Below are 21,773 nucleotides of genomic sequence, written 5' to 3' on the forward strand. Positions count from 1 at the left end.
AGAGAGAGAGAGAGAGAGAGAGAGAGAGAGAGAGAGAGAGAGAGAGAGAGAGAGAGAGAGAGAGAGAGAGAGAGAGGAAAGGAAACAAAGTAGACAGAGAGAGGAAAGGAGAGGAAGGGAGGGAGGGAGGAAGAGATAGGGGTAGGAAAGGAGAAAAAGGGAGGAAGGGAGAGAGGAAGGGAGACAGGGAGAGAAGGAAGGGTGGGCGAGGAAGCACTAGGAGGAGGAAAGGTCACAGTTGGGATTGAACTCCAAAAACAGGATTACAGATGAAAGGGAGATGAAAGATAGAAGGGAGAGGAAAGGGAGGGAAAAGGGAGAGGCAAGGAAGGAAGGGAGGGAGGGAAAAGGAGTAAAGGAAAAAAAAAACGGAAAAATAAAGAAAGGAAGGAAGAAGGGAAAGGAAAGGAGTGAAATATAGCAAAACAGGAAGAGGAAAAAGGAAAAAAAGAAAGAGGAAGAGAAAGAAAGTAAAGATGAAATAGTATAAGAAAAGGAGAAAATGAATAGGGGAGAAAATGGAGATAAAAGAGAGGGAGAGGGAGAAAAAGAGGATAACTAGGGAGAGAATGGAGATAGAAGAGACGGAGAAGGAGAGAAAGAGAATAACTAAACCAGGGAAAGATAAGAAGGGAAAGAAAGAGAAGGAGAGAAATGATGAAAAGGGAAGAAGGGGAAGGGAAGAAGAATGATAGAGAGAGGGAGATAAGAAAGGAGAATGAAATATGGCGACAGTAAAGGGGAGGGGAGAGGGAGGGAAGAAGAAGGATAGGAAGAAGAGATACGAGAGAGGAGAAAAAGATGGGAAGAAGAGGAAGAGAAGAGAGAGGAAAGATGAGAGAAAATATAGAGGGAAGGAAGATAAAAGGAGTGAGAGGAGGAGGAAGAAGATGGAGGAGAGGAAGGAGGAGAAGAGGGACGAAAGGGAGGAGATAAAAAAAAGGTCAGTGAAAGAAGAAGAGAAAAAAAATGGAAGGAAAAGATAATTAAATAAGAAAAGGAGAAAGGAAAATATAGGAAAATAAAGATAAACTAGACAAATATGAAGGAGAAAAGGAAAACAAGGAAGAAAAACATAAATAAATAAGAAAAGACGAAAGGAAAATAAAGGAAAATAAAGACAAAATAGGAAAACATGCAAGGAAAAAGAAAATCAGGGAAGAAAAGCATAAATAAACAAGAAAAGACAGAGGGAAAAAAAAGGAAAACAAAGAAAAAATAGGAAAATATGGAGAAAAGGAAAACAAGAACATAAATAAATAAGAAAATGAGAAAGGAAAATAAAGGAAAATAAAAACAAAACAGGAAAATATATAAGGGAAAAGAAAATCAGGGAAGAAAAACAAATAAATAAGAAAGAAAAATGTGTAAAAATGAAGGAAGGGAGAGATGGAGGGAGAGATGGAGGGAGAGAAGAGGAGAGAGAGGGAGGGAGAGAAAACGTAGACTATGCATTACCTCCACATCAGAGAAACAGCAGGAGGGAGGAAGGGAGGGATGGAGGGATGGAAGGAAGAAAGGGAGGGAGGGAGGGAAGGGAGGGACGGAGATATTTTAGCTCTATAAATATATTGCACAATTTTCCTGTCTCCCTCCCTCTTCTCTCTCTCTCTCTCTCTCTCATTACAGGACCCTTTAAGCTCATAAGTAGAGTATCTGTCTTTGGCCTCTCTCTCGCCTAACCTAACCTACCTTCTCTATCTATCTATCAATCATCTGTCTATCTATTTAAGTATCTATCTATCCATCAATCTATTTATCTATCAATCAATTTATCTCTGGAACTCAATTTTGGAACCTAAATAAAAAAAATCTATGGATTTATTTATCTATCAATCTGTTTACAAATCAGTCTAACTAGATCTACCTTTTGGAAACAATATATAACTCTCTCTCTCTCTCTCTCTCTCTGTTATCAATCTGCTATCTAGATCTAACTTTTGGAAACTATATACATAACTCTCTCTCTCTCTCTCTCTCTGTTATCAATCTGCTATCTAGCTCTAACTTTTGGAAACTAAATATAGAACTCTCTCTCTCTCTCTCTCCCTCCCCCACAATCAGAGTAGGCCCCCTATAAGCGTCCTGCCCTGGAATTAAGTGTTGCCGCTCCCTCCGCCGCCTAGACGCTCCGGGAATTGAATCGACACCGTTCTAGAAATTAAGCTGCCCGTCTCCCCTCGTCCGCCGTGGTTGTGAGGGCGGTGAGGATTTTCTTATTTTCCTTTATTTCGACCGTCTTTTTTGTCTTTTTTTTCCCTCTCCACTCTTCTTTATTACTTTTGTTTTGATTGTTTTCTTTATATTGTTTTTTTTTTACCTTTCTCCAATTTCTCCTTTTTGTGTTATTTGTCGATTTTCTTTTCTTTTCATCACTGTTTCGTTCTGTTCCCTCGCTTTATTTTATCATTTTCTTCCATCTTCTTAACTTCTTATTCTTTTCTCTCTTTTTCGTCCTCCTCATTTCATTTTAGTTTATCCTTTATATTAATCTATTTCATTATTTTTTTGTTTTTTTTACTTCATAGCGTATCTGTCTCTTGCCCCTCCCCCCCTTCTCTCTCTCTCTCTCTCTCTCTCTCTCTCTCTCTCTCTCTCACCTAACCTAACCTACTTCTCTATCTATCGATTATTTATTTACTCAAGTATTTATCTATCCATCGATTTATCTATCAATCAATTTATCCCCCCCCAAACAAGACCTCCTGACTTTCTTCCTCTTATCCCCCTGTGGTCCTGTCCCCCGGGGTAATGGGTTCCCAATTACCCCCCAAAAAAGCTCAGGGGCCAATGTAACAGAGATGAGCAACGAGGCCATGCGTAGTTTTAATATAGGCTCCAAACTTTACCTTTTTTTCTTCATATTGTTTTTCCTGCTTTATTTCATTTAACTCTATCTCTTATATTAATCTTTTTCATTATGTTTTTACCTGTTTTTTTCTTTATCTTATTATTCCCTAAACATTAGCTAGTGATTTTCGTTCCCTTATCCCGTGTGGCCCTGTCCCCCGGGGTAATGGAAAGAAATATGGCGAAAGTAAAGGGGAGGGGAGAGGGAGGGAAGAAATTATGGAAGAGAAGAAGGGAAGGGAAGAAGACAGAAGAGAAAAAGATTGGAAGAAGAAGAAGAGAAGAGGGGAAGCGAAGAAGAGACAAGAAAGAAGAGAAAAAGATTGGAAGAAGAAGAGAAGAGGGGAAGCGAAGAAGATATAAAAAAAGAAGAGAAAAAGATAAGAAGAAGAGAAGAGGGGAAGGGAAGAAGAGACAAGAAAGAAGATAAAAAGATGGGAAGAAGAAGAAGAGAAGAGGGGAAGGAAAGAAGAGATAAGAAAGAAGAGAAAAAGATAGGAAGAAGAAGAGAAGAAGGGAATGGAAGAAGAGATAAGAAAGAAGATAAAAATATTGGAAGAAGAAGAAGAGGGGCAGGGAAGAAGAGACAAGAAAGAAGAGAAAAAGATGGGAAGAAGAAGAGGAGAAGAGGGGAAGGAAAGAAAAGAAAAAAGAGAAAAAGATTGGAAGAAGAGAAGAGGGGAAGGGAAGAAGAGACAAGAAGAAGAGAAAAGATGGAAGAAGAAGAGGAGAAGATGGAAGGAAGAAGAGATAAAAAGAAGAGATAAGAAAGAAGAGAAAAAGATAGGAAGAAGAAAAGAGGGGAAGGGAAGAAGAGAAAAGAAAGAAGATAAAAAAATAGGAAAAAGAGGAAGAGAAGAAAGGAAAAATGAGAGAAAATAGGGAGGAAAGGAAGATAAAAAAAAGCTCAGGGGCCAATGTACCAGAAATGAGCACAGAGGCCACGCGTAGCTATAATATATCCTTCAAACTTAACCTTCATATATTTCAGTTATGTTATTTATGTCCCAAGTTTATTTTGTATCGCCTTCCCGGAGTTACTTTTTTAATTAAAATTCTTCTTGTTATCTCTCATCCGCTTTCTTCCATTTTCTTCCTTAACTTTCCTTTATTTGTCTTTTCACGCCTGTTTTAATTTTCTCTAATTTTCGTCGATTCTCTCTTTTTTTCTCCTTTTATTTCCTTCTTTTCTCTTTATTTCTTTTCCTTCCACCGTATTTCTTTATCTAAATAGCTCTATCTCTTTCTCTTCTTTCTTATTCTTTCTTATTTTCTTCCTTTCTTTGTTTACTTCGTTTTCTTTCTCCATATCTTCACAGCATATCTCTCTCTCTACCTCTCCCTCTCCCTCTCTCTCTCTCAACGGAAAACTAGGTTACGGGAAGGCAAACACACACACACACACACACACACACACACACACACACACACACACACACACACACACACACACACACACACACACACACACACACACACACACACACGACCCGTTTCTCTCCATATTTCAATGCGGAACTATTGCTCCCTAAGATGGCGCATGCTAATGGAGGGAGGGAGGGAAGGAGGGAAGGATGGAGGAAGGGAGGGAGAGAAGGAGGGAGGGAGAGAGGGAGAAAAGGAAGAGGAGAGAAGGGAAGAAGAGTAAGATTAATGTTTGTACCGCGGAAGCCAAAAGAGGAGGAAAAGGAGGAGGAGGAGGAGGAGGAGAGGGCAGTTAACGAGGTAGAAGGAGAGAGACAAGCTAAAAATCAAATGGAGGAAGACACAAGGGAAGGATAAAGGAAGGAAGAGGAGGAGGAGGAGGAGGAGGAGGAGGAGAACCAGAAATCAAAGGAGATAACAAGAAGAAGAAGAAGAAGGAAAAGGAAGGAAAGGAAAGATAAACAAAATAAGTGATGGGAAGAACAGGAGAGAGAGAGAGAGAGAGAGAGAGAGAGAGAGAGAGAGAGAGAGAGAGAGAGAGAGAGAGAGAGAGAGAGAGAGAGAGAGAGAGAGAGAGAGAGAGAGAGAGAGAGAGAGAGAGAGAGAGAGAGTATGAATGGAGGAAATGAACCATGAAGAAAAAAAGGAGAAAGGGAGGAAGAAGAAGAGGAGAAGGGAGAGAGAAGAAAAATCCATTAGTAAAGCAGGGAAGAAGATTAAGAGAGAAGGAAGAAGGGGAGAAGGAGAGGAAGAAGCAGAAAGAAGGAAAGATCAAGAACCAGAACACAAAGAAAAAGAAAAAGAAAAAGTAGAAAATGAGGAATACAAGACAAAGAAAAAAATAAATAATCAGAGAAAAGCCAAATAAACAGAGGGAATAGAGGAAAGCCATTAAAGAGAAAGGAGGAAGAGGGAAGCAGAATGAGATAAACACGAAACAGGAAATAGAAAGAAGGAAGGAAGGAAGGAAGGAAGAGGGAGCAGCGAAAGAGATAGATAGGAAATTCATGATAAAGAGAAAGTGAAGTTAATGAATAATGATAAATAAATAGGAGAGAAAAATGGTAATTGACAGAGGGGAAGAGAGGAAGAGAGAATGATGGAAGAAGAGGAGAAATATTGATAAACATACGTAGAGGAGAAAAGGAATAAATAGAAAGTCATTGGAGAGAAGAGAAACAATAAAATAATAAAAATAGTAATAGTAGTAGTAGTAGTAGTAGTAGTAGTAGTAGTAGTAGTAGTAGTAGCAGTAGTAGTAGTAGTAGTAGTAGTAATAATAATAATAATAATAATAATAATAATAATAATAATAATAATAATAATAATAATAATAATAATAATAATAATAAACAAATCCTCCTCCTCCTCCTCCTCTTCCCTCTGTTTCATCATCATAATCATCATCATTATTCGAGCAAAAATTAATGACCTCTGAAACAAACAAAAAAGAGGAAAAGAGATTATGTGATCAACACACACACACACACACACACACACACACACACACACACACACACACACACACACATATCCGTTTTTGTTGCTTTGTAATAGAGCTCAGGTGTGAGAGAGAGAGAGAGAGAGAGAGAGAGAGAGAGAGAGAGAGAGAGAGAGAGAGAGAGAGAGAGAGAGAGAGAGAGAGAGAGAGAGAGAGCCACAGAGAGACACACACACACACACACACACACACACACACACACACACACACACACACACACACACACACACACACACAGAGAGAGAGAGAGAGAGAGAGAGAGAGAGAGAGAGAGAGAGAGAGAGAGAGAGAGAGAGAGAGAGAGAGAGAGAGAGAGAGAGAGAGAGAGAGAGAGAGAGAGAGAGTAATCACAATCCTTGCACTCACACACACACACACACACACACACACACACACACACACACACACACACAGAGAGAGAGAGAGAGAGAGAGAGAGAGAGAGAGAGAGAGAGAGAGAGAGAGAGAGAGAGAGAGAGAGAGAGAGAGAGAGAGAGAGAGAGAGAGAGAGAGAGAGAGAGAGAGAGAGAGAGAGAGAGTAATCACAATCCTTGCACACACACACACACACACACACACACACACACACACACACAGAGAGAGAGAGAGAGAGAGAGAGAGAGAGAGAGAGAGAGAGAGAGAGAGAGAGAGAGAGAGAGAGAGAGAGAGAGAGAGAGAGAGAGAAATCACATTCCTTGCACTCACACACACACACACACACACACAGAGAGAGAGAGAGAGAGAGAGAGAGAGAGAGAGAGAGAGAGAGAGAGAGAGAGAGAGAGAGAGAGAGAGAGAGAGAGAGAGAGAGAGAGAGTAATCACACATCCTTGCACACACACACACACACACACACACACACACACACACACACACACACACACACACACACACACACACACACACCTGGGACGCACCTTTCCCCCGGTAACCTCAAGACAATTAAGCTCCGCCGTTCTTTACCTGTGTTCTTACATGACCTTCCTCCCCCCTCCCCCCGAGCCCCCAACCCCCCACACCTCCACTTTCACTTTCTTTTTCCTTCCCTCTGTTAACTTTCCTTTCACTTTCTTTTTTCTTCTTTTTAACTGCATTTTATTTTTTTTCCTTTATTTTTTTTTTCGTTTTGTTTTGTATTTCGTTTTTTTCTACTTGACTTTTTTTTTTTACTTTCTTCCTCCATTTATTTTCTTCTTTTCCTCCTTTTCTTTTCCTTTCTCAATTTTCCTTTTTTTTTTTACCTCTGCAATCTTTATCTTTCCTCCTCCTTTCATTCATTTTTCTTTTTCTTTTCTTTATTTTTTATCTTTCCTCCTGCTTCTCCTTTCATTTCCCTCTCTTCTTCATTTATTTATCCTTTTTCTTCTCTCTCAATCTTTGTTTCCTCCTCCTCCTCCTCCCTTTTCTTTTCCTTCTCCTCTCATCAATCTCTCTCCTTTAATATTTCATTCTCCCTCGTGGTTAATTCTCATCTTTTTTTCTTCCCTCCCTTCTTCTCGTTTATCTTTCTTTTTAATCATTCCCTTCTTCCTCTGCTACACTCTTTCATTTTTCCTTCTTCTTTCCTTCTTCCTGTACTCTCTCCACTTTAACTTTCTTCCCAATTCTTCCTTTTTATCTCCTATGTCTGTCTTTCCTCTTTCTCCTCCTGTTCTCCTTCCATCCCTTCTCCACTCTCGTTCTCCTCTCATTCCTTCTCTTCTTCCATATCTCCCTTTTTTCCTTCTTCCTGTACGCTCTCCACTTTAACTATCTTCTCAATTCTTCCTTTCCATCTTCTTCTATCTTTGTCTTTCCTCTTTCTCCTCCTGTTCTCCTTCCATCCCTTCTCAACTTTCGTTCTCCTCTCAATCCTTCTCTTCTTCTATATCTGTCTTTCCTCCTATTCCTCCATTCTTCCTCCTTTCCTTCTTTCCCCTCTACACTTTAAATTTTCTATCGATCCTTCAACTTTCCTTTCTGGCTATTATTATCATCTTCACTTCTTCCTTTTCCTTTCCTTTCCTTCTCTCTTTCAATAATTTCATCCTCACGGTTTCTTCCGTTTCCCCTTCTTCCCTTCCTTCGTTCCCTCTATCTCTTAATTTTCATCTCAATCTCCTTCTGTTTCTTTTTTTTTTTGGGTTCATCGTTTACCTCATACTTTCCCTCTTCCTTCCTTCGTTGATAAGTTTCTACCGTTTATCAGTTTGCTCTTCTTCTTTTCTTTCTCTTTTCTCGTGAGTTGTCCTTTTTCCTCTTTTTTTCTCCCTTCCTTCACTCCTTTCATCATATTTCTTCTTTTCCTTTTCTTTCTTTCCTTTTCCTGTAATATTTTCCTCCCAAACACTCATTTTTCTTTATTTTCTTTTCCTTTCAGCTTCACCTCATCCCTTTAAACTCTCTCTCTCTCTCTCTCCTATCCCTCATCTTCCACTCTCCCTGTGCCCGTCTCTCTCTCTCTCTCTCTTATCTCAGTCCTCGCCTGTTTTTCCTCACACTCCTCCCCTCTTCACCTCCTCTTCCCATCTCTCTCTCTCGCCCACAAGAACTGGAGGAAAGAATAGAAGCCTTGAATGAAGCTGAGATGTTGAGAGAGAGAGAGAGAGAGAGAGAGAGAGAGAGAGAGAGAGAGAGAGAGAGAGAGAGAGTGAGTTTATTTGCTCCGCTTCTCTTTGTTGTCTCGGTCTATGTCTGTCTGTCTGTCTGTTTGCTCTCTCTCTCTCTAAAAAAAAATGAATACAACCAAAAGAAAAAAAAAATACAATACCAAACAAAAAAATAGATATAAAAAAAGCCTAAGGTGGAAAATTCTTCACCTTGGACTTGCCTTATCGTCCTTAGAGACACGTGGACGGAAAGACGGAAAATTGATAACGGGGAAAAAAAGGGAAAAAATTGATAACGTTGTCAATATAGAGAGGGAAAAAAAAATTGCTTATCTGATGGATGGACTGTGTGTGTGTGTGAGAGAGAGAGAGAGAGAGAGAGAGAGAGAGAGAGAGAGAGAGAGAGAGAGAGAGAGAGAGAGAGAGAGAGAGAGAGAGAGAGAGAGAGATTGAAAGAAAACATAAAAAAAAGAGAAACAAAACAAAAAACAGGTATGGATTCCACAATTAAAACGACCAACGAACACACACACACACACACACACACACACACACACACACACACACACACACACACACACACACACTTTTTTCCCCGCAAATGTTCGCGTTTCCCGGATTTCAACACTTGACAAAAATTTATTACATTGAAAAGCAGTTAGGTGAAAACCAGTTAAATGGAGCAATAATCAACACACACACACACACACACACACACACACACACACCTGACTTGCTCTTCATATTGCTCTCTCTCTCTCTCTCTCTTTTCCTCTTTCTCCTCCTTCCTCTTTTTTTCCTCCTTCTCTCCTCCTCTTTCACTTTTTCCCTCTTCTTTTTAACCCTTTTATTCTTTTTCCTTTCCCCTTCCTCTTTCATTTCATTCTCTCTCCTCTCTCTTTTTCTACCTTTCCCTTCCTTTTTCCTTCTCTTAATTTCCTTTCCTTTCCTCTTTTTTTCTCTACTCCTCTTCACTTCTTCTCTTCCTTTCCTTTTTCGCCTATCATCTTCTTCTCCCACTTCCCCCTTTTCTCTTATCCTGCTTGTTCCCTCTTTCTTTTATTCATATTCTTCTATTCACGCTCTTCTTTCTCATTTATTTTCCTTCCCTCTCTCTCTTATTTATCTCTCTTATTTCTCCTCTTTCGTCAACTTCCTTTTCTTTATCTCTCTTCTCGCCTCTTAACTTCTCCTTCCCTTTCCTCTTTTTCTTCCTTTCTTTCTCCTTTTCTTTATCTTTCCTTCCTTCACATATTCATTCCTTCACTTTCCTTCTCTTCCTCTTCTTTACCTCATATTCGTCCCTTCAACCTCTCTCTCTCTCTCTCTCTCTCTCTCTCTCTCAGCATCTCTTTTCGTGTTGTGGAAGAGGAAAACGTTTAAGTCAGTCTCCCTTTCAAGTCCATATAATTAAAGAAAAAAAAAAGAGCATGAATAGATTTTGATACGAGTCTGTGTCACTTTAAATTGCTTTATTTTTTTTATTTTCTTATCTTTTGTCTTCTCTCGTTTTCTTTTTTTTTTCTTCTTTTCTGCGTCTCATTGATTTTATTTTTTTGTCTTTATTTCTCTCGTTTTCTTTATTTGCTTTTTTGTTTTCTTTTTTGCTGCTCATAAATTTTCTTCTTATCTTTTTTCTTCTCTCGTTTTCTTTACTTGTTTTTTTTCTTCCTTTCTGCGGCTCATTAATTTTCTTCCTTTGTCTTTATTTCTCTTGTTTTCTTTGTTTCTTTTCCTCTTTCTGCTTTTCATTAATTTTCTTATCTTTTTTCTTCTCTCGTTTGCTTGTTTTTTTCTTCCTTTCTGCGTCTCATTAATTTTCTTCCTTTGTCTTTATTTCTCTCTCGTTTTCTTTGCTTCTTTTCGTTAGTTTTTCTTCCTTTCTCTCTACATCTCATTTATATTCTCCCTTTTCAATTTTGAGAGAGAGAGAGAGAGAGAGAGAGAGAGAGAGAGAGAGAGAGAGAGAGAGAGAGAGAGAGAGAGAGAGAGAGAGAGAGAGAGAGAGAGAGAGAGAGAGAGAGAGAGAGAGAGAGAGAGAGAGAGAGAGAGAGAGAGAGAGAGAGAGAGAGAGAGAGAAAGCGAGAGAAAGCGAGAGCGAGGCTTAGCTATCTCAAAGTTATGCGAAACTGTGGATTTGAACTTTCTCATTTTTTAGATTCATGTCGCAGTTTAATAAGACTTGCAATTACCGGTAGTGAAAAGAAGCCGTTCCATTACTGTTTAAAGGGGTGGGATCAAGAAGCGATGGGGAGGAAGAGAGAAGAGAGGAAAGGACGGGAGGAAGAGGGAGGGAGGGAGAAATGACCAGGAGAGTAGATGATGGAGTGAAAAGAGAGGAGGAGGAGAAGGAAAAAGAGATATGGGAGTGAGTCGGAAAGGGGGAAAAGGGGAGGAAAGGAATGGAAAGGAGAGGAGAGGAATGACTAGAAACGAGAAAGCGGAAAGGGAGGAAAAGATTGGAAAGACAGAGAGGACGGAAAGAGGAGGAAGGAAAAGAGGGGGAAAAGGGGAGGAAAGGAAGGGAAAGGAGAGGAGAGGAATGACTAGAAACGAGAAAGCGGAAAGGGAGGAAAAGATTGGAAAGACAGAGAGAACGGAAAGAGGAGGAAGGAAAAGAGGGGGAAAAGGGAAGGAAGAAAGGAAGGGAAAGGAGAATAGAGGAATGACTAGGAAAAAGAAAGAGGAAAGGGAGGAAAAGGTTGGAAAGACAGAGAGGACGGAAAGAGGAGGAAGGAAAAGAGGGGGAAGAGGGAAGGAAGAAAGGAAGGGGAAGGAAAATAGAGGAATGACTAGGAAAAAGAAAGAGGAAAGGGAGGAAAAGATTGGAAAGACAGAGAGGGAGATGATCAGGAAGGAATAGGGACGAAGAGGGAAAGAGAGGAAAAGAGGAAGAAAATGGGAGGAAGAGGAATGACCAAGAACGAAGAGAAGGAAAAATATGAAAAGGGGAGAATGAAAAGGAAGGGAAGATACGAAAAGGGAGAGAGGAAGAAAAGAGGAAGAAAGGGGAGAAGAGAAATGACCAAGAACGAAGAGCGGGAAAGAAATGAAAAGAAGAGAATGAAAAGGAAGGGATAAGAAGTGATAGGGAAAAGGAGAAAGTACGAGAGAATAGGAAGGGAAAAGAGAAAAGACAAGAAAATAAGGAAAAGAGGAAATAAGAAAGGAAAAGAAGGGAAAGAGAGAGGAGGATGAGAAAGGGAGAAGAGGGAAAACAGGGATGGAGAGTAAAAAAGTAAAGAAGGAAAGAAAGAAGGAGAGTAAAAGAAAGAAAAGGAAAGGAAAGAAAGGAAAGAAAGAAGGAGATTAAAAGAAAGAAAAGGAAAGGAAAGGAAAGAAAGAAGAGTAAAAAAAGAATAGGAAAGGAAAACGAGGAAGACGAAAATAAAGGGGAGGGACGGAAGATAGAGATGGAGAGGAAAAAGAAAAGGGAAGAAAAGGAAAACAATGAAGAAAAGAATAAAAGAAAAAGGGAAAGAGGAAAGGCGTTGCTTGAGAGGAGAGATTCTGAGTGGTGTGACAGGAGTAAGTGGAGAGAGAGAGAGAGAGGGAGATGAGAGGAGTGAAGAGGAGGAAGATTAATGGAGAGACTAAGGAGAAAGAGGGGAGAAAGAGAGAGAGAGAGAGAGAGAGAGAGAGAGAGAGAGAGAGAGAGAGAGAGAGAGAGAGAGAGAGAGAGAGAGAGAGAGAGAGAGAGAGAGAGAGAAATCGTGATAATTAGTGAGGTAAGGTAAGGTAAGGTAAGGTTAGGTAAGGTAAGGTAAGGTAAGGTAAGGTTAGGTTAGGTAAGGTTAGGTAAGGTAAGGTAAGGTAAGGTAAGGTTAGGTAAGGTAAGGTAAGGTAAGGTAAGGTAAGGTAAGGTAAGGTAAGGTAAGGTAAGGTAAGGTTAGGTAAGGTTAGGTTAGGTTAAGTAAGGTAAGGTAAGGTAAGGTAAGGTAAGGTAAGGTAAGGTTAGGTAAGGTAAGGTAAGGTTAGGTAAGGTAAGGTAAAGAAAGGTAAGGTAAAGTGATGTTACAAGTATTTATGTATGTTGAAATAAGGAAACAGAGAGCCGAAGAATTATGTGAATGAGAAAGAAAAGCAACTAATGAAGAGATGTTAAAAAGAATTGAAATGAGAGAGAGAACGATAGAAAGAAAGAAAGACACACACACACACACACACACACACACACACACACACACACACACACACACACACACACACATGTTAGTGGAATGAGAGAGCAAAGAGAAAGAAAACATGAATAGGAAGAGACATATAAATGGAGAGAGGAAATGGTGGAGAGAGTAAAGAAATAAAAAGTGGAGAAGATAACACGTGAAAGGAAAGAGGAGATGACAGAGGAGAGAGAGCGAGAGAGAGGAGAGAAGACACGTCGATGGAAAGGAATGCAGGAGAGAAAGGAGTTAGAGAAAAGAGGAAGAGGAGGAGAAGGAGTTGGAGAAAAGAGGAAGAGGAGGAGAAGGAGTTGGAGAAAAGAGGAAGAGGAGGAGAAGGAGTTGGAGAAAAGAGGAAGAGGAGGAGAAGGAGTTGGAGAAAAGAGGAAGAGGAGGAGAAGGAGTTGGAGAAAAGAGGAAGAGGAGGAGAAGGAGTTGGAGAAAAGAGGAAGAGGAGGAGAAGGAGTTGGAGAAAAGAGGAAGAGGAGGAGAAGGAAAAATCATAATAAAGAGGAAATGAAGGAATGGAGAAACAGAAACAGATGATAGAGAAAAGACGAAGTAAGGGAGAGAGGAAAAACTAACAAGGGAAAGGAGGAAAAGGAGGAGGAGGAGAAGAAAGCGAAGGAGAGCAAATAAAATGAGGAACAGAGAAGAATGGACACAATTATGACAAGAGGGAGGAAGAAGAAAGGAAAAGAGAAGAATGAGTTGAAAATGAAATAAAAAAGAGAGAAGGAAGACGAATATGAGAAACAGTAAGAAGGTGAGAGAGAAAAATGAGAGTGTGAGAAACGAGAATAATGAGACATAACTAATTAAATGAAGAGAGGGAGGAAGAAGAGAGAGGAAAAGAGAAGAAGAATAAATTGAAATGAAAGAAAAAAGAGAAAGAAGACGAATATGAGAAACAGCAAGAAGGTGAGAGAGGAAAATGAGAGTGTGAGAAACGAGAATAATGAAATATCAACTAATTAAATGAGGAGAGGGAGGAAGAAGAGAGAGGAAAAGAGAAGAATAAATTGAAATGAAAGAAAAAAAAAGAGAAAGAAGAGGAATACGAGGAAGAGCGACAAGGTGAGAGAGGAAAATGAGTGTGTGAAAAAAGAAAATGAGAAGCGACTAATTAAATGATGGAACAATAGAGGCAGGAAAAAGATAACAAAAGCATGAAAAGAAAGGAAATATAAGAAAAAGTAAAAAGCAGGTAATAAAGGAGAAGAGAAAAAGATAAACGAAAAGATATGAAATAGGGAAAAAGTAAGTAATTAAGAAAAATAAGGAAAGAATGGAAAATAAAGCAAAGCCAAGTGAGACAAAAAAATAAAGAGAAAGCAAAATCAGAAAATAAAGGAAGAAGTGAAAAATGATAGAAGGAAGGAAAGGGAAGTATGAGATAAAGAAATAGAGAAAGCAAAATCAGAAAAATATGGAAAAAGTGAAAAATGAAAATAAGAAGATAATGGAAAATAAATTGTATAAGATAATGAACGAATGAAAACAAGAGTGATGAGAGGTAAGGGAAGGCAGGTAAAGACAGGTATTGGAGAGGTAATGAAGGAGGAGAGAAAGAAAAAGGTTAATGAAAAGAAAGGAAAAAAGTAGAAGAGGGAAAGAGGAAAAGACGAATGAGATAAAAGAAGAATTAAAACAAAGAGATGAAGAAGGAAGAGAGAAAAAAAGGTTAAAGAAAACAAAGGAAAAAAGTAGAGGAGGAAAAAAGGAAAAGACGAATGAGATAAAAAGAATTAAAACAAAGGTAAGTAAGGATAAGGGCAAGCAAAAGGTAAGGTAAGGTAAGGTAAGGTAAGGTAAGGTAAGATAAGGTAAGGTAAGGTTAGGTAAGGTAAGGTAAGGTAAGGTAAGGTAAGGTAAGGTTAGGTAAGGTAAGATAAGGTAAGGTAAGGTAAGGTAAGGTAAGGTAAGGTTAGGTAAGGTAAGGTAAGGTAAGGTAAGGTAAGGTAAGGTAAGGTAAGGTAAGGTAAGGTAAGGTAAGGTAAGGTAAGGTAAGGAAAAAAGGAAGAAAAGGTGAATGGGAAAATAGAGGAAAACGTAGAGAAGAAAATAGGAGATGAAAAAGATGGAAGAATAGAAGAGAGGAGTGAAAATATAAATAGAGAGAAAGTTTGATGAGAAAATAGGAAAAAAATTGCAAGAAAATAAAATAAAAGTTAATGAAAAAGATACCGGATAAGATACGATAAAATGAGGAAGAAGTGTAAAAAAAAAAAAAAGACAGGTATGAGACAGGTAATTAGGCCAAAAAAAAACTTGCTTAATTAAAAAAAAAGTAAAAGAGTAAAAAAAAAAAAGAACACATCAAATACTAATCAGGAAACCCCGGATGAAGGACAGGTAAGGCGAAGGTAAGTCCAGGTAAAGGCAAGGTGTTGGGCAGGTAATGAAAGGTTAATTAAGGTGATGAATGCGTGGTTAATAACGAATCCCAGCTTATTACGAGCTATCAGGAGTTATTAAAGGGTGCATAAAAGGGTTTGAACACTCAGTTAAGGGTTCTAAGAGCTAATGGGAACGGATTGAAAGGGTTAAAGTCGATAAAGGTGAGATTTGGAAGAGGAAGGGAGGGAAAAGAAAGGAAGGAGATGAAGGGGGAGGAAGAAAAGGAGGGGAGAGAGAGGAGAAAGAGAAGGAAGATTGAGAGAGAGAGCGAGAGAGAGATTGAGAGAGAGAGAGAGAGAGAGAGAGAGAGAGAGAGAGAGAGAGAGAGAGAGAGAGAGAGAGAGAGAGAGAGAGAGAGAGAGAGAGAGATGAAAGGGAAGAAGCAAGGGAATGAGTAAGAAGGAGAGGGAGGAAAGAAGAAGGGGAGAGGAGGGAGGGAGGGAAGGGAGGGAGGGAGGATAGGAAATGGAGGAAAAGGAAAGAGAACACAACAGGAAGCAAAGGAGAGAGAGAGAGAGAGAGAGAGAGAGAGAGAGAGAGAGAGAGAGAGAGAGAGAGAGAGAGAGAGAGAGAGAGAGAGAGAGAGAGAGAGAGAGAGAGAGAGAGAGAGAGAGAGAGAGAGAGAGAGAGAGAGATAGTAAAAAAATAAAACTGGAAATGAAAAACAAAATAATTTAAAAAGTGAAAAGCAAAACAAAATAAAAATCACAGTCATATTTTTCATGTTCTGGTTTTACTTTTTTTTTATTTATTTTGTTTATTTTCCTCAAAAGCAGGAAAGTAAAAGTGAAAACGCCAACCGCGGAAAGGTAAGCTAACTTGTGGTGAGGCAGATTATAAGCTTTTTTCTTTCACAGGTAGGGGAAGAAAGGCAAAAGGTGAGGTTTTGTAAGGTAAGGTAAGGGAAGGGAAGGGAAGTTAAGGTAGAATGAAAAGGTAAGGTATGGTATGATAAGGTAAGGTAATGTAAGGTAAAGAAAGGTAAGGTAAGGTAAGGGGTAGAATGAAAAGGTAAGGTATGGTATGATAAGGTAAGGTAATGTAAGGTAAAGAAAGGTAAGGGAAGGGAGAAGTTAAGTTAAGGTAGAATGAAACGATAAGGTATGATATGATAAATTTAGGTAATGTAAGGTAAAGAAAGGTAAGGTCAAGTAAGGTTAAGTAAGGTAAGGTTGAGGTAAGCTGGAAGTAAGATAAGTTGAAGGAAAACAACGTAAGGTAAGGCAAGATTAGAGTAGGCAAGTTAAGCCAAGGTAATGTATTGTAAGGTAAATCATAGCAAGGCAAGATAAGGCTGACACGAAGGTAAGGTAAGGTAAAGTTAGGGTAAAGTAAGGTAAGGTAAGGTTAAGTAAACAAAGGTAGGATGAAATGATAAGGTAAGGTAATGTAAGGGTTAAGTAAGATACGGTCAAGTAAGGTAGGGTCAAATAAAGTAAGGTAAGCTATGGTAAGGCAAGGTAAAGTAAGGTTTAAGCATAATAAGGGAAGGGAGAGGGAAGAGAGGAGGGAGGTAAGGTAAGGTAAGGTAAGGTATAAGGTAAGGTAGAGAGAGGCAAAGTCAAGTAAGGTAGGATAAAATAAAGTAAGGTAAGTAAGGCAAGGCAAAGTAAGGGAAAGGCATGATGAGGGAGGGAGGGAGGGAGGGACGAAGAGACGGAGGTAAGGTAAGGTAAGGTAGAGAAAGGTAAAGTCATGTAAGGTAAGTGAGAGTCAGATAAAGTAAGGTAAGGCAAAGTAAGGGTCAGGCATAATAGGGGAAAGGAGAGCGAGAGGGAGACGGAGGGACGAAGAGAGACAGGTAGGGGAGGCAGGTGAGATAGGGCGCGGGAGGCAGGTAAACTCTCCCCCTCTCGCGGCGCTGGCAAGACTGATTGTTCCACCTCGCGCCGCCGCCTCATTAGCAAACTTTCCAACACACTCCACGCGGCGCTATCAAGTGGGGCAAGACACACCACTCTGAGACGAGGGCACGAAAATGAGAGATACCACTTGAAATAAAATAATGGATGAAATGATCAGAATTCTCTCTCTCTCTCACTTAATTACTCCCCGCTTCCTCCTTCCCTCCCGCCTTCCTTCCCTTTCTCTCCCTGCTTCCTTCTTGTCTCCATTAAAGAGAATATAAAGAAAGAAGAGAGCGAGAGAGAGAGAGAGAGAGAGAGAGAGAGAGAGAGAGAGAGAGAGAGAGAGAGAGAGAGAGAGAGAGAGAGAGAGAGAGAGAGAGAGAGAGAATAAATAATATAAGAAAACAACAAATTCCATTCCGTTTCCGTTTCCTAAAATCGTGTACGTGAGTGTTTTAGGAATTTGAGAGAGAGAGAGAGAGAGAGAGAGAGAGAGAGAGAGAGAGAGAGAGAGAGAGAGAGAGAGAGAGAGAGAGAGAGAGAGAGAGAGAGAGAGAGAGAGATGAATAACGCACAGCAGCAATACTTTACCTTTTTCGTTATATCTAAATTGCCTGCATCAATTACTTTTTTTATTAATTGCAAACACATTTTTTTTCATCACTCCAATATTGCAGGGCCGAAAAATGACTCCTATGGTTTGACTCTGTGTATGGGGAGAGGGGGGGAGAGGGGGGGAGGAAGAGGGGAGAGGAGAGGGGGGGTACATGAAGGGGGGGGGAGGGGGGGGAGAGACACACACACACATATACAAAAAAGTGGTTGATTGCGCATTTAAAATAGTATGGCTTCGATTAACTGGTCGGTTTCATCTACAAAAAAATGAATGGATTAAATCTGGACAGTATTTTCTTTTATGAGTCAAGGTTATTTTTTTTTTTTTTCGCGTGAGACCTTTTTCCTTTCTTCAGAGTCGTATCTACTTCTTATAAAACACCCACATCACCCTTTCTCACCCTCCCTATTTTAGCTATACATAATACACTTAAAAATACGTATGCATTTTTTATGATTTGTTTTCAGATATATTTATTTCAAAACCGGATATTTCACTGTTTCAGACTATCCTATTTGTTGTAAAAAAAGAAAGAAAAATTCCCCAACACCATTCTCACCCTCCCTATTCTAGCAATACATAATACACTTAAAAATAGATATGCATTTTTTATGATTTGTTTTCAGATACATTTATTTCAATACCGGATATTTCACTAATGTTTCAGACTAACCTAATTGCTGTAAAAAAGACAAAAAAATCACCCAACGCCATTCTCACCCGCCCTATACTAGCAATACATAATATACTTAAAAATACTTATGCTGTTCTAATGAATTATTTTCAGATATATAAATTTTAAAGCCGGATATTTAACTAATGTTGCAGACTAACCGACTTGCTGTAAAAAAGACAAAAGATCACCCAAATTCATTCTCACCCGCCCTATTTTAGCTGTACATAATAAACTTGAAACTACTTATGCTTTTTTATATGATTTGTTTTCGTATCTATTTCTTATAAAACAGGATATTTCACTAAGACTCGTGAAATACCTGATTTTGTTGATATTTCCATTTTCCCTTTTATCATTTTTCTTTTCCTTTTTTATGGGAGTAGCGATTGCGGGCTTTTTTTCTACACTGTTTTTTTGTTGCCCTTGAGTTGCTTCACTGTACTAAGAAAACAAAACAAAACAAAACATACAGAAAGCACACCAGAACACGAAAACAATTATACCTTGAGTTGCTTCCTCTACTGTAAAAACAAAAACAAAACAAAACAAAACAAAAAAAGAACACGAAAACAACACGTCTCGACTCCTTGATTTCTGTATAATTTGGCTTCCACTTATTTGTCTTCCTCTTAAAAACAAAGAATTAAAATATCACAACGGAATGTCCTTACCAGAAAAAAAAGGACAATATAAAAAGTCCTAAATAAAATATATGTATACGAATCACTAATCTCTTTGACTAATCTGTTGATGAAAGTGTATTTTTTCTGCGTATTGAAACCTTAACAATAAATTAATCTGAAAAAAATATATAGCCGATGCACAAAAAAGCCAGTGCTCTGATATATACAAAACCTTAGCAATGCATTAATCTGACGAAAAAAAATAGCCGATGCACAAAAAAGTCGATGGTGTGAATATGTACAAAACCTTAGAATTACATTAATCTGAAAAAAATATATACCCAATACACACAAAATAATCAATGATCTGAATATATACAAAACCTTAGAATTACATTAATCTGAAAAAAAAAAATAGCCGATGCACAAAAAAGTCAACGGTGTGAATATGTACAAAACCTTAGCAATACACTAATCTGAAAAATATATACCCAATACACACAAAAAAATCAATGATCTGAATATATACAAAACCTTAGCAATCCATTATTCTGAAAATATATACCCAATACACAAAAAAATCAATGATCTGAATATGTACAAAACCTTAGCAATCCATTATTCTGAAAATATATACCCAATACACAAAAAAATCAATGATCTGAATATATACAAAACCTTAGCAATCCATTATTCTGAAAAAATATACCCAATACACAAAAATATCAATGATCTGAATATATACAAAACCTTAGCAATCCATTATTCTGAAAATATATACCCAATACACACAAAAAAATCAATGATCTGAATATATACAAAACCTTAGCAATCCATTATTCTGAAAATATAAACCCAATACACAAAAAAAATCAATAATCTAAATATATACAAAACCTTAGCAATCCATTAATCTGAAGAAAAAAAATAGCCGATGCACAAAAAAGTCGATGGTGTGAATATATACAAAACCTTAGCAATCCATTAATCTGAAAATATATACCCAATACACACAAAAAAATCAATAATCTGAATATATACAAAACTTTAGAATTACATTAATCTGAAAAAATATAAACCCAATACACAAAAAAATCAATAATCTGAATATATACAAAACTTTAGAATTACATTAATCTGAAAAAATATAAACCCAATACACAAAAAAATCAATAATCTGAATATATACAAAACCTAAGCAATACACTAATCTGAAAATATATACCCAATACACAAAAAAATCAATGATCTGAATATATACAAAACTTTAGAATTACATTAATCTGAAAATATATACCCAATACACACAAAAAAATCAATGATCTGAATATATACAAAACCTTAGAATTACATTAATCTGAAAATATATACCCAATACACAAAAATATCAATGATCTGAATATATACAAAACCTTAGAATTACATTAATCTGAAAATATATACCCAATACACACAAAAAAGTCAACGATTTGAATATATACAAAACCTTAGCAATACATAATCTGAAAAAAAAATATACACAATACACACAAAAAAGTTAACGATTTCAGTATATACAAAAACACCTGTTGAGAGACGTCGATAACTGAGTAACTTATAATGTCTAAAAGGGTCATCAGTTTCGGTATTTCGTAAGATATCAAGGAAGGAAGGAAGGAAAGACAAGGTAAGATAATAAGATAAGTTAAAGGAAAAACGAGAGAGAATATGAAGAAAAATTGACCTATCTTTCGGCCACTCCTCTTGACTCGTGAGTAGCGGGATTTTTTTTTTTTCAATATTGTTTCCTTTTTTTTTGTCCTTGACCTGTTTCCTCCACTGTAAGAAAAAAGCAGAAAAAAATACTACTGGAAGGGATGACTAACAGTAAGAATAGTGAAAACGATGGAAGCAAGCAATTTTCCTTTTTGTTGCCCTTGCACTGTTTCCTACACTGAAAAAAAAAAGAAAAAAAAAGAGACGCAGAAAAAATACTGCTGGAAGGGATGACTAACAGCAAGAATAGTGAAAACGATGGAGGCAATTAATGAAGAAACCAGAGAGAGAGGAAGGGATAAAATACATAATAAGGAGAGGTAAGATATTAAGATAAGATAAAGGAGTCTCAGGAAGCAAAACAAATGAATGACGGTAAACAGGAAGCGTGACAACAGAGGAAAATAGATAAAACTTAAGTAAAAAAAGTGAATATGAAAACTTCGAATAATTAATCGCGAAACTTTAACTTGCTAAAGACGAAACGATGAGAAGAAAAGAAAGTTTGGAGGAGAGAGAGAGAGAGAGAGAGAGAGAGAGAGAGAGAGAGAGAGAGAGAGAGAGAGAGAGAGAGAGAGAGAGAGAGAGAGAGAGAGAGAGAGAGAGAGAGAGAGAGAGAGAGAGAGAGAGAGAGAGAGAGAGAGAGAGAGAGAGAGAGAATATGAACACACACGAGGGAAAGAGAGAAAAAAAGCAAACAAACAAACTCCACGTGAGGAAGTAAAGAGAGAGAGAGAGAGAGAGAGAGAGAGAGAGAGAGAGAGAGAGAGAGAGAGAGAGAGAGAGAGAGAGAGAGAGAGAGAGAGAGAGAGAGAGAGAGAGAGAGAGAGAGTTAGTCTCCAAAAACAAAAACACCCTGACACACACACACACACACACACACACACACACACACACACACACACACACCTTACCACCCCAATCATCCCCCACTCTACACATCACCCCCCTACCAACCACCCCAAAAAAACACCCAATCCTTCACCTCCCCCCAACCTCCCACCACCAATACTCCCCCCTCCTCCCTTCACCACCACCACCACCACCACCACTACCACCACCACACACCGCGGGAGGCACCACCGGGCAAGATGTGAACACTGCTGTGGCTTGGCGCGGACTGACACCAGCACGCCCCGACTGGCTGACAGGACCGGGGTAGGAGGAGGAGGAAGAGGAGGAGGAGGACCCAGTGAGGAGGAGGGACTAGAGTTTTGGGTAAAGAGCAAGAGGAAGAGGAAGAGGAGGAGGGAGAGGAAGGGAGTACTGGGGTGATATAGAGGAGGAGGAGGAAGAGGAGGAGGAATACATAGGAATACATAGGATGAAC

General features: G+C 38.5%; 1 protein-coding gene across 4 annotated transcripts in view; it reads right to left on the bottom strand.

Moving 5' to 3' along the window:
* Window positions 1-21,565, bottom strand: part of LOC126985792 (uncharacterized) — a 330,694-nt gene extending 309,129 nt beyond the window's left edge. For all 4 annotated transcript variants that reach the window (XR_007739047.1, XR_007739046.1, XR_007739045.1 and 1 more), the window contains exon 1: window positions 21,512-21,565. The gene's annotated coding sequence lies outside the window, so the exon portion shown is untranslated. The remainder of the gene's footprint in view (window positions 1-21,511) is intronic.
* Between the last annotated feature and the right edge of the window lie 208 nt (window positions 21,566-21,773).

Source organism: Eriocheir sinensis, chromosome 60 (assembly GCF_024679095.1).
Source record: "Eriocheir sinensis breed Jianghai 21 chromosome 60, ASM2467909v1, whole genome shotgun sequence".
NCBI classification, from domain to species: domain Eukaryota; kingdom Metazoa; phylum Arthropoda; class Malacostraca; order Decapoda; family Varunidae; genus Eriocheir; species Eriocheir sinensis.